This window comes from Falco cherrug, chromosome 4 (assembly GCF_023634085.1).
Source record: "Falco cherrug isolate bFalChe1 chromosome 4, bFalChe1.pri, whole genome shotgun sequence".
Taxonomy (NCBI): domain Eukaryota; kingdom Metazoa; phylum Chordata; class Aves; order Falconiformes; family Falconidae; genus Falco; species Falco cherrug.
The window spans coordinates 44,487,113-44,500,182 of record NC_073700.1 but is presented as its reverse complement, the minus strand read 5'-3'; the positions used below and the strand labels follow the sequence as shown (position 1 = coordinate 44,500,182).

Here is a 13,070-nt window from a genome sequence, read left to right as displayed (position 1 = left end):
CAACCCAATTTTCAGAAACGACTCCTATTGCGCTAATGCAACGTTCACTTGGCATGCTGTTTTCATGCTGTCGTGTAAGCAATTCCAGGAGGGCTTAAGTCATCAGACGGTCTTGCAGCTCTCTGGGCTGCTGTCCCTGTTCCTCCAGCAGCAGAGCGATCTGGCAGGCAGCTGCAGATCCCAGACTGCGGAGGTATTAACAGGGCTCGGGCTGCAGCAACATTTCGCACCTCTCTGGTTGTAGGATACTGCATCGAGAAGTTAAACACTGAAAATTAATAAAAAGTGAGAGAACACAAGAGCACGGGTGATGATAATATTATCCAGTGGTGTTTCAAGGTCAATGCCAACAAAAGCAGCAGTGAGGGAGGGTTATGAAATCTTGCAGCAAGTAAACAGGGAGCCAGGAGTGAGGCGAGGGGCAGAACAGGCTCAAGAGTGAAGCAAACAAGTCCCAAGTTACCATTTGGCTCCAGGGCAAACATCCCGCGAGCACTTCTGCCTATTTTAGGAAAAGCACTTGAGGACAGAGTCCCAACAGTTCAGTTAGGATAAATTCTGGGACAACCAGGATTTGCTGTTTTAAACTGGTTTGCATATGTTGAACCGAAAGCAGGTCAGGATGCTCGTAACTGTGTCCTGCATCAGCTCAGTCTTTGACTCAAGAACAACCACAAATGCCCTCTTCAAGACCAGGTTTTGCCATTAAACAAAAGAGTTTAAAGGATCACAGTAAGAGTTACAGGAGCAGGTTTCTTGTGTTCGCATTCTTCATGTACCTTCAGCAAAAAAGGTTTTTCAGTGCTTACAAAGCAGGGTGCTTCAGGCAGCATGTTACTATCGATACTCCAGTGGTGTTTCTGCGTGTTCCAAGCATGAAAAGGCATTTATACAGGATTGTTTTCCACTTTCGGTACCCAGTATCTGTTCTGCACAGCCCTCTGACGCCAGAGCAAGACTGACTTATGACTATGAAGCAAGCACCTCTGCTTCTCACTGAGGTTCTCTTTTTCATAAGCTAATTCTTCATGTACCAGGTAGCTTGCAAAGGTAATGATTTGGGCTACTTTAGGGGGTAAAAAAACCCCAACCAAAACCAGTGCAGCCCTTGAGTCAGAAGTGTGCAGCAACAGTGGTGACAGCAGTGCTGGCAGTGACGAGCTGTGACTCAGCACAAGCTCCGTGTTGAAGCAGACGCCTCCTCAGTCGAGCATCTCTGTCTGGCTCTGAGCAGGGCTCTGCCCGCTCAGCCCTTTCATCCATTTCCCAAGCCTGCCCTGGCAGCGCTTCCCAGCTCTGCTCGGAGGCAAGGGATCGCGGCAGGGAGCAAGGAAGCATCCACAGGAAACACGGAGGGACCCTTCGCCTCACCCTGCCCTCGGCACCACACCGAAACATTACAACAGGATCCAGGTCACGAGGACGAAACTGCCACCCTTGGCATCGCAGCATGCCGAGAAACCAGGCTTGCCTCAGCACGCCTCTGATCTGCACCTTGCGAGACGCACGGCCCTGCGCTGCAAGACTGACACCCCACACTGTTAATCATTGACTCTGCACAAACCCCTTTCTCTTTTATGCAACCGGTGGCACCTGCACGCTCCCACCCGCAGCTTCTCTGCCGAACGGCAGGAAGCATTACGCTAGGAAAGAAATATGCACTGATCCCTCTGGTTTCTGAATTCTTCCCATGCTTCTCATAGCTGGAAGCAGCCACTCCTAGCAGGCTAAATAAACAAGTGAACATCTGAGTAACTGCCAGAGTTATGCTTCTTTTGTCTCCCCCCCCCCCCCCCCCCCGCCCCCGATAAAAAAACAACTATGAGATTGGTGCGTATGGATGCCCTTGTGCTCGAGCTGCCAGATGGAAGGCACCGGAGAGCACACCTGCACAGCCCACAGCAGCACCTTCCAGCCATCCTCCTGCTGTGACGGGGTACCAGGGCACATGGTGCTGATAGAGGGATGAGGGGAGATGGCTGGGGTAGGAAGACACGCTCCTGGATTTCAGCCTTAACTAGACTGTGCTTCTAAAGAGCAGCTCAACCATCAGCAGCGTTTCACTGCTGCACAGCACGCGTGCGTTCACTGGAGGATGAGATGCCCCACGCCACCGAGATGGCACCAACTCTAGAGCCATGGAGGTGCATAAACCCATCTCCCACACAACCACGGGCAATGCTGCATCAGCAGCCCTGCCTGGCAGCCCAGGGGCATCGACCCTGGCTGGAGGGGCGAACCCCCCAGCCTCACCGAGTTCTGGAGCAGCTCCCTCCCAGACGAAAGCCTACAGCCCCTCCACCGGGGCCCTGGACCGGGGCCAGGCGCCTGCCGCAGCCCCGGCACGGAGCAGAGCAACACACACCTCACTGGAGCGATCCCGCGCCGGGCTGGTGCCAGGAAAAGGGGGGGGGGGGAAGACACCCACAGAAGGTGAGTCTGAGACTGGTAACCCAGTGTAAACCCGCCCGGTGGTTACTGCTTTTAAAGATGACCTCATGCTTTTTTGGAACAGAAAAAGGCTGTTAGGGCAATGGCATTTACTCCTTGTCTGGGCAGAACAAAGCCGGCTCCATTTTTCTTTTACACTTCCTGCATCAGTAGCTTAACAGCTGAATAAGCTATTGAATTTTTTCCTGAGTGCAGCAATTTTTCCCTTTTTTTTTTTCACCCCTCCTTTAAGACCTCCAGATTTCTATGGCGTGGGACAATACTCGGGGAGAGCCAAGCAAGGAGCTCAGCTGAGGAGCCATCCCAGGATGGAGAAATGCTCCTTAAAGAGGCAGTGGTGGGAAGCACTGGGCTTCGCTCTGCCTCTTGCTCAGGTTGAGGGTTTACACACATTTTGTTGTTGAAATGATCCAGCTTATTTTCCACACCTTGTTCTGCATCACCTGCAGCCCGACCAGCATGATGAGCAGGGGAGAGTGGCAGGGACAGATGCTGAAGCATTTCACTTTAGCGGTAAACAAGTTACCAAAGTGCCCGTAAGCTCCTTTAGATTTGTAAAACGTCCCTTCACGCTGTCCCTCCCCAGATAAATTGCAGCCTCCTTGCAACAGGTTGTAACTAGGCCACATTATTTAAAGATACTTCATGTCCCTTCTGCAGCCAGCAGCTCCAGCCTGGCAGTGACAGACCCTTCAGAGCTGCTAGCACAGGGGCCAAGTCTTGCACTCCAGCCCACTTTTAATATATCAGAAGCTTTGAATCACATTATTACCAGGTCAAGAGAAATCTTATCCTAAATTTCAGGTCCATACTAAAAGCAATTTGTCTTTTGGGGTTTATTTTTTCCCCCAGTTCCAGTATCTTGGTACGACTGCTTCCAGATGGAAACCACCCAACGCAACGTGTCAGAGCTTTGGGGTTTTTTTTTGACACACAGAAGTAAATTTGCTTTTTTGCACAATCTGGGTGGTAAAGCAGAGTGTTTGCTTTCCTATTTATGTTGCAGCACAGACACTCCTGAGCTCTGAGTGGAGTCTCTGGGGTTTCCCCAAGGGAAGGGAGTATCCCTATGGCAAGGCATGTCTCCAGCAAAAATGGGGACTGCAGCACGAAGGCAGGCAGAGCAGCATCCAGCTGAGGTGCACGGTGACACGGGGTACAGCCCTGGTGCCCTAGAAGTTTCTGCCCAAAATTTCAGAGGAGGCTTTACAAGCAGCATGGCTGCTTGCCACCTTCCTGGGTGTCTGTGTCACAAGTTAACAGTGACCAGCATGCAGTACAGATGTAGGAGAGAGGGCGTGTGCCTCATACAGCTCTGCCTTTACCAGAAGATCCATTAATTGCTGAAGGATTTTGTCACTTGCACTGCTCTAGTTTCAAACTGGCCAAGGGTTTTGGAAGGAGAGAGCATCCCTAGAGACCTGTAGCTCCATTTCCTTCCCATTAAAGGCAATGATTACCTGGCTGAGAGAGCGTGAAATCCTGCAGGATACATCTGCCAGCTAAGCTGCAGGGCATTCAAGAGAATTTGGTTCCAGGGTAGCCCGAAGCCCTCCCACCATTAACTGGCTCTGTCATATTAGGTCTGGCTTGAAACTCCCCCTTCTCTCCGATTTATCTGCAGCAGCTTTGGTGCCAGCTGGGTGGGGACCTCTGGCAGGACTGCCACAGCAATTACACACAATCACCACCCCGGTGCTGCAGATCGCGTACCATGAGTCACCGCAGCACATTCCAACCTTATTTTTAGGCCAAGCATTAAAAAAAAAAATAATAAAAAAATCACAGCACAAAGGTATTTACATCAGCTGTTACCTGGAGCCATCACCCGGAGGCTGTAGGACAACCAGTAAGGCACTGGGTTTGAAATGCAAAGCCAGCTGCACTTTCAGGTGTGTTCTTGGCTCGCGTGTTTGGGAGCTGCAGATACATTTGTGGTGCACGGGAGAACTGGCTGTAATAGCAACAGCAGGCATCCCTGGAAGGATCTGGCTACCCTCTTGAAGGTCTGGAGCCCCCATGGGGCTCATGAATTAGTCCACAGTACAATACAGGTAGCCAGATACGTAATAAATACTCCACCGTATAATTTAAACTAGGAACCAAAGCTGGGCTTCAGTCGAGGTGCTTAAGGGCTGTTATGGGTTGAGAGTAGTAAATAAATCAGAACTTGCACTGCAAAGCCTGCTCCATCCTCATCCGTCCTGCATTTCTGGTCAGTGCAGTCACAGATAAAAGTACAGAGGGGAAAACCAGATCCCTGCACACAAGCAGCGAGTGCTCACAGCTTCCACAGCAGTGCTGCTAGGAGACCCAGGCCACAAAACGTCGTGGTAGCTACCTATTCCCCGTGTGCTGTGAAACTCAGCGCTCTTTGCCAGCATTAGCAGCAGCAATTTAAGAAGGAAGGATGAGCAGAAAAGCAGAACAAGCTCCAACACCGGTTTCGGTCGCCCGTGCAGGTGTGATCTGTGCACAGCAGCTCCAGTGCTGCACCCCAAAACCTCTCACCCCCCGGCACAGCATTACAGGCTCTCGCTTTGAATCTGCTCCTTTCCAGTCACCTGCAGTTTCCTCTCCCACTTCTCAGTGCCCAAGATGACTAAGCCATATAAATGCCATTCCTCTGCTTGCAGAAACCATCGCAAGAACACATGGGCCCCCCAACACCCTGCATATCTCCCCGGCCCCCCCCCCCCCCCCCCCCCCAGCACAAATGCCTTCTCTTCAGATGCACAGAAAGGAGAACTTCCTCGCTGCTCTTCAAAATCAGGTTGTAAATTAATGCACTTCAAGCACCATTGAAACTCTGCTGCTCCACAACTGTCTCAGCAAAATATTAATCACCGCTGTGAAGATTCTTAAACTCAAGGACATTTATGATCTTTTAAGTAAATACATGCTCTTCGAACATCTTCATGAAATGCAAGCTAACCGATTCTGTAAAGAAAAGGGATGGAAGAGCGAGTGCTTCACACAGAGCTCTGAAATGAAGGCTGGTTTGGGGGTCTGGCTTGTTGAAAATTGCCCACTGTCAAGTCCAGGAATATCTGTGCTTTGCTTAAGCAATGCTGCGCTGTGGGTGGTGCCCCAGACAGAACCCCCACCCAGGCACCCACTCTTTCTTTCCAGAAAGGGGGCTATGAGGAATAACGCTGATGTTTTGCCCTGGCTATAAATGCAATTCCAACTCAGGCTTGTGTCTTCAATTATGGCCTGAAAAGAAAGAGGTACCGACCTACTGGTTTCAGTGGGCAAACTGAGGACTAAATACGTATATCCTGGCTAGACCACCGTGGAGTTTGTCCTTGTCTGGGAGGGCTTGATAGCCGCTCCACATTCAATTGGGAGGGTATAAGACTAAGCAGGAAGCTGGGCTGTGTCACGGCACAGGAGTATGAAGTTATAGAAGGAGATAAAAGAAAGGGAAGTTTAGGCTGAATATCACAAAGCTTCCTGAGAATTTCCCATAGCTCCCAAGATCTGAGCTGGGAAATGCTGCAAGCATTAGCACTCAAGACATTTAAAGCAGGCAGGGGAAGTTTTAACATGGCACAGTGTCTGATTCCCTTCTTTACTGAGTGCACAAAGGCTATTCCAGCTGCACCGCAAGGTCACATGAATGTACCAGCCTCATGTGCTGAAGTTACTTCATCGTGAGATCAGCAGATTTTAGGGCATCAGCCATGACACAGCTGAGCGAGCAGCCTGCAGCCAGCCTGGCAGTTCCCTCTGCTGTGCAACTCCTTGGGTGCTGAGTGGGCGGAAAGGTTTTGAAATGATTTCTGAGTTTCCTACAGATAAGAAAATGCCCCAAGAGGGAGAACCCTCCGATTAAAGCAGCCACATTCACCTTCCCCCAAACCCGAAATGCAGCATCACACTAACACAACGCTGTCATCTTCAGATGTCCCTGGACCAAAACTTGAACAGGCAGGGCAATGCAGAATGACTGCCAGCCACCCCCCCGTTTTAAAGCAGAGACCCTTTGGTCACTGCTGTTTGTGTCCACACAGGTTCCTCTCTGAGATACTACCTTTAGTGCTGCCCAACGTCGAGCTTTGCAGCACCATGTTAACAGCAAGCCTCCACCGTCTACCTGGCAGACCCAAAACCAGGCTACGTTGGAAACAGTAAAAGGCGATGCCAAACTTTTTTCTAAGGGAAAAGGAAAGAAAACAGAGATGAGGGCACAGGTCTGAGTCAGCTGGCAGAGCTGCGGTGCTTTGGTGGAGAAAACAGCAGAGAATTTACCCGTCAGTAATACACAGCTATTAAAAGAAACAAGTCCCTGACCTATCTACGCTCTCAAGTCACCATAATGCCCAGATAAAATTCTGTCCTTTAAAAGTTATCACCAGAGTAAGTCTCCTTCTGAAAACTAATAAACAGCCAGTATCTTCTCATGCCACACAAGCATTCCAATTCAAAGCCACCTCTCTGCTCACAGTTTGTGAGCAGCATGCTTTTAGTTTTCATCGTCTCAAACTTATTTTGCTTCTCCCCAAAACAGGATCACATGTTTAGCAAGACAGTTAGCCACATGGAACTTAAGGAAAATGACAAGAAAGCCCTAAAATAAGAATTCAAGGCAAATACTGTGAGGATTAGCCTTTATTAGGAGCATTGTGCCAATTATAGTCTCTATTCACTAGAAGATACTGGGGACTTCTGCAGGGCTTCAGAGAGCGGTTGTGCTGAGCAAGCCTGGCAGAGCGTGTTTATTGAACTTCACACAGCTCTGCGTGCAGGGGATGGAAAGGGCAAGGAGTTTGGTTTCAAGTAATTTCAAGTTTTCATTGTGGAAAGAGTGTTTCGTGGGAATTACATCAGAACCGCAAACTACAATATACTCATTGTATCGCTCAGCGTAGCTTGCTCAACGCTTCTCAAGATAGGGAACTGGTAAATAATCGGGCAACACAGCTGTTACGAATCCTCCCGGCACAATATGCCCCTCAGCTACCTTTTCTTGTGTTATGGAAAAAGAAACAGGGTTTGTTCATTACACTGACTGCAGCTATTATACCTACGTGCATTCAAATCGTGTTTCCAAGTAGCTAAAAATAGCTTTCCAAGCACTCTTCAAGCAAGCAGCAGTTTACCCGTGTTTCATTGTTTTCAGCCAGTTTGCAGTTACCCCTCCAGCAGAGTATCCTGCCCCAGCAGGATCGAGCTTAAATAACCAGATGAGCAATCCCTCGAGCTGCGGCGGAGGGTGTTTTCCCCCGGAATCGGCGCTGACCCAACGTCGCAGTTCCAGTCAGCGGGGAGGCGGCACACAGAGACCAGACATCTGATCCCACACACGTGTGAATAAGCCTGGAAGCCGAATTCACTGTCATTTAACCTTTTATGACTTTTATGTACACACACAGAGAGACCTCTCGTTACCACTCGGCAGGCTGAGCTGGGGGCAGCGTGGCCCGGTTACCCGGGGTGATCAGCCTGTCCCCATTACCCCAGTGTCATGGCAGAGATGCCATCTGGGAGGCTTAGCTGGGGTCACCTGATGCTTGAGGACAAGATATCCCACACTGAGGAACTCGGGCCATCTGCTCCAGCGTCACTCTTACTTGTTGACCTTCGGACCAGAATTCAAGGCTGATTTATTTCCTTCTAGGCTCCTGCCTGTGCTGAAGCCGAGGAGTTCAGGGCGAAGTCTCCCCCTTCAGCTCACTTTCTGCAACGTCAAAAATCAAAAAGATAGCAGCACAGGTGCCATGGAAGGTTATGGGAATTAATCCCCCCAGCCTAAGGCGGAAGGTGTGCTAACTGCCCCCCAGATTTATCTGTTTTGGATTCTGTTCCGTTCCAGCATCCGCAGAAGATGAGTATTGGCATCCATCAAGCTTAGATGGGGGGGGAAAAAACCAACCACCTGAGTTGATGGCAAAAATATTTACTGAAAAATTACATACCTTCTGTTCGACTGCAGGAAGATAAACGATCCTCTTTGCATGACTTCTCTAGACAAGCCACACAGTACTGGGAAGCAGCATTCAGCTGATGCTGAGCAAACAAGAAAAATGCTGACTAGCTGGCTGATGAGTCTCGGTATAGCACAGAGCCATGAAGAAACCTCTTCAGGAACGGGAGCCAAAAGCATTGCAGCCTCCTTTGTGTGACCTAAGAGGCTGATACAGGGTTGGCTACAGCACACCTAAACCAGCTTCCAAAGAAAGCATATAAATCAGAGTGTAGTTTTGGCTTTACACTTTGTATCTTCAGAAAGCCTTTTTGAAGACACATTATCAAAACCAGAGCACTCGCAATACTTGGCTCCTGCTGATTGTGTTTGCCCCGCTGGGCAGTGGCTAAAAGGTTGGCCCCAAGGGCCAGATGGTGTTTGCCTCATCACTGCATGTAGAAAGTTGTACTTTTTTGTTTTCAGTCTGCCCCATTTCAAAACACCGTGATATCTTCACTTTTTAAGTGAAAATAAGAGTGGTCTAAATGATAATACTAGGAACTGCTAACTCTGTTCTGCAAAGTAAGGGGAAAGAGTCACCTACCCAGCCGATTAAAATAGAATTGCATACTTGTGTGCTAAGTTCCCAGTTGCTCTATCAGCTAGGTATCTCACAGCACCCAGACAACAATCCCCTAGAGACCTTTAAAGCGCATTTCTTAGCAGAACTTCTAGCATATTTCAACTAGCAGAGCTTGAAACATCGACTGGCATTTGCTTTACTCCATCAACACCACAGAAGAGCTGGTTTTCCAGGTTCACAGACAAGATCTTTAGCATGAGCCACTCATGAGAATTTTTTCCTGCTCGTTAAACCACAATTATTGCCAAGGAATAGCCACATGGAAACCTCTTTACTTGGTGCATGTGCTCTGGACACATCTGGGTCACACCTGCTTGCTTTACCACCAAATTTTTTTCTGATGTTGGTTTTGAAAATGCTTTCTACTTCTGCAGTAAAGAGCCTCCAAAGCTGTAGGTGAGGTTACTCATTACAAATATTCTTAGGGGTAAGGATGTGAGCAGCAAAATGAGCACAGTATAGCTTCGAAATCCTGAATTCAGCTGATAGCAGTTGCATCTTGAGTCAGTGAAGCCATCAGGCACACCCGTATCTGCAGTGAGAGCCTGCAAACGCCTTTCCACACTGCGTGAAACTCAAGTAAGAGACACTCACTCGCTGCTTTTCCTATGGAGTCATCTGAAAGACGCAAACGAACTTGTAAACAGTGCTGGCGTGGAGCAACAGAGGTTTATAGGGAAAGAGATGGAAAGCAAAAATCGCTCCAGACATAATGGTGCCATCAATGAATCAAGGCAACCATGCCCTGAAATGCGCAGCGCCTAGACAGACTTGCTAAAGAAAGTTCAACATTGCAACACTTATTAAGTAACGCATTGACTTGACAGCCATGGGCAGTATGTCCAGACACCAACTACAGACCTCAAGCAGCGAGAAAAGAACGGTTCCCACTAACCTAACCCCTAAGAGTCCTTCAGTGACCTTGACTCGAAACAAACACGATCTCTGTTTGTGTTAATATCTCATGTGCTGACAGAGAGCTACTCACAGCTATGAGCAAGGAGAAAAGCGATTCAGGATGGAATTAAGCAACAATCGTGTAATTGCTGGGACGCCAAGCACGCTGCGAGGCTGAGCTGAAGCGAACGGGCACATCCCTGCAGCATGCGTGGAGGACTCATCTCAAGTACTGCATCGCTGCATTAGCCCACTACTGAAGAGCAAAGCAGAATGCCACAACATCTGTCCGGCACCACACCACAGCTGCAGCGCTCCAGGGTCTGAGCTGGTCATGCCTGGGTACGTGCTGCACTAAACACATGTCTCTTTTGCTAATACAAATCCCAAAGCCTCTGACCCCACCCAGTAATTAGCACCCTATTGCTAACCAAGCCTCAGAAACCCCAAGAGAGAATCTTTTTTCATAAAGCAGCAACCTAATCTACACTGGAAAAATTCAGACCCGTAATTCCAACGCTGGTACTGCTGAAAAATCACACCCTATAGCTCGGTGGTAAAGCAAGAACTCGAAGTCTTAGCTACATACTTCAGAAATAATTAACAGCTGGTGGTATCCTGAGGCTGGGCTGGTGTGCCACTTGCTTGTGAGCTGAACCACTCAGGGATGCTCACCCCCTGCCAGAGACTGATTGCAGAAGGGACTCATTTCCATTTGGGGGCCAGCTTTTTCGAATAACACTAGAAATACGAGTGACCTTTTGCAGCAGAGACATCACATGAGCATAACTACTACTGCTTGCTTCATGAACCCATAAAACACGCTGATATGAGAGCAGTCCTATGACTTTCTCTAGTCATCTTGTTTTCATTACCCATGTAGCTACAGAGGGCAAAAATGATGCTCCAGGAGAAACTCACAATGGGTGACCAGAGCTGGGGTCTCCCCCTCCCTCCCTAAGTCAGCTGCAGGCAAGCAAAACCGAAGAGGCTTGCTTCCAAACACGGATGAGGATCAGCCTTGATGACTACTTTTGCACTTGTTTCAACCACCAAAGTAATTACCCTAAAAGAAAAGGCCAGTATCTCCATGTGACTGCAGCGTCTGTGCGGCTGTTTTCAAGCAAACCCCGGGTCTTTTGATAATACTGATGACTGCAACATCATGTGAGGGTTTGCAACAAGGAGCAACTCCTACATCAGAGCTGGAATCCGCTGGGCAGACAGGGAGAGGAAGCAGAAGGTCGTTTTCTTTTGTCTCTCTTACAGGAAGAGAAGTCACATTGGGCTGGCAGCGGCTCAAGTTCTGAGCTCAGGGCTGGGACTGGGAACTGCCGGGGAAAGGCTGGGGCTGGAAATAAGGCAGAGAGGCTAAAAAAAGGAACTTACACATGGTGTGAAAGGGTTGTACCAGAAGGCACGTGAGGCATCTGCCTTCAGGTAATGGGCAACCTTTGGCTCGCTGACTATTTTCATAGGGCTGGTGCTTATATTTAGAAAATCATCTACTACAGATTAGAAAAAAACAGAGATATGCAAAACATTCAAGCTTCCCTGAATTCATGTCATTAAGCAATTGCTATCACACAGTTGCCATCCCGCTCTGCTTAACACCGTACATACCTGAGCGTTGCTGGCACCCGCTCACCTGCACCTCCAAGTCCCAGAGGGCTGCAAAGTCACCCCTCTACTGCAGTTCTGGGAATTACGCAATGGCACGTCCTGCCCCCAGTTTTTATGCACACACTGGACAAGGAACACAGTTCTGCAGTTGCTTTAACCCCCTATTTCTGTATGAACTCACTTGCCAAATGGAGAATTACTTGCGTGTCTGGTTGCTAACTTGAAATCAGAAGGAAGAGAAGGGCGAAAGCTCTCCGCTGCACAGCGGCAATGCAAGTGACACCTGGAGAAGGGTCGGTACCGGCAGCATCTGCTCGGTCACAGACCTGGGAGATAAAATACAGTGCCACGGAGTGCAGGGCCTGAAACTGCATGTTATCACAGAAGCACAGGTATTTCCTTCAGTTGTGTGTCTAAACAGGAAAATGCAGGACACTAAGAACGTTTTTAATAACTTGTCAAAATGAGTCTCTAATCCAGGTGGTCTACTTCCAATTCCACTGTAAACAGAGTTTGAGGCAAAGTATACCATTGAATAAAAAAAAATAATCCGGTCCGATAAAAGTCTGATTTAAGAAACAGATTTCCGTGTACGCTTGGCCGAAGCATGACAAGCCTCCTGCCTCTCCTGGGAAGCATGAACCTCTCCAGCCGCGCGTGCCAGGCACTGGGGACACCGGAGCAGGCACCTGACCGTGTCTCTGCATCGAGCTGCCAGCCAGAGCAGGTTTGCCACCAGCGAGCCTGTTGGCAGCATCAGCCCCGCACCTGGTGGGGAGGGAACAATCCATCCCTGGGGGACCAACCCTTCACAGTGGCAGCACTCACCAGCTCCAGAAGTGCTCGCTCTCATCTACACGTGGATTTACTGCGAATAGCCCTCATGTGCATTCACTTTTAATCCTGAGCAAGAACACTTTGTTCCTGGTTGTTTAATCTGCATTCAAGAAGCATGTTTGTGGGGGAAAGAGATGGTCAAAACATTCTGCAGACTGAGCAAGGACTGGTTAAAAATTAACCTTCTCTGTGTGGGGCTTCCTGCTTTTATTTCTTTCTAAAAGGTTGGCCAGTTTAGTCAGTAAGGGCTCCTAAAACATTTCCATGTAAAGTTAGACCAGACGAGCCTAAATAACCAGTGAGAGATTTACGCTACAACCTTATGCTAAAAGCAACTAGCAGATCTCACACCGTCAATCAAGACTTCTCATTTGTGGGAGTGATGACTGACAGTGATGGCAATTAAGAAAAAGGAGCAATCAGCCCAGTCTTCCCATTTAAACCTAGAACAAAATGCCCAGCTACAACTGGGTTTAGTTAACAATGTAAGGCACTTCTGTTCCAGAGCAGGACTACCTCCAGAGGGGAGACGGACCGGTACAGGCACTAGCCTGTGAGTCCACACACTCCTCAACAGCAGCAGCTTCCTGAGCAGATGAGACCTCGGGCTTTGCCTGCCCACCCTGAGATGTGCCAGACAATTACACCTCACTGCCTTTAAAGAAAGTTTACATAACAGGGACAGAAGCACTTTTAAACGTGCTCCAA

At 48.8% G+C, this 13,070-nt stretch overlaps 1 protein-coding gene across 12 annotated transcripts in view; it reads right to left on the bottom strand.

The window, feature by feature from the left end:
- The window catches only part of GNG7 (G protein subunit gamma 7), a 79,280-nt gene that overhangs the window by 12,512 nt on the left and 53,698 nt on the right, over positions 1-13,070 (bottom strand). The gene's annotated exons all lie outside the window — the stretch shown is intronic.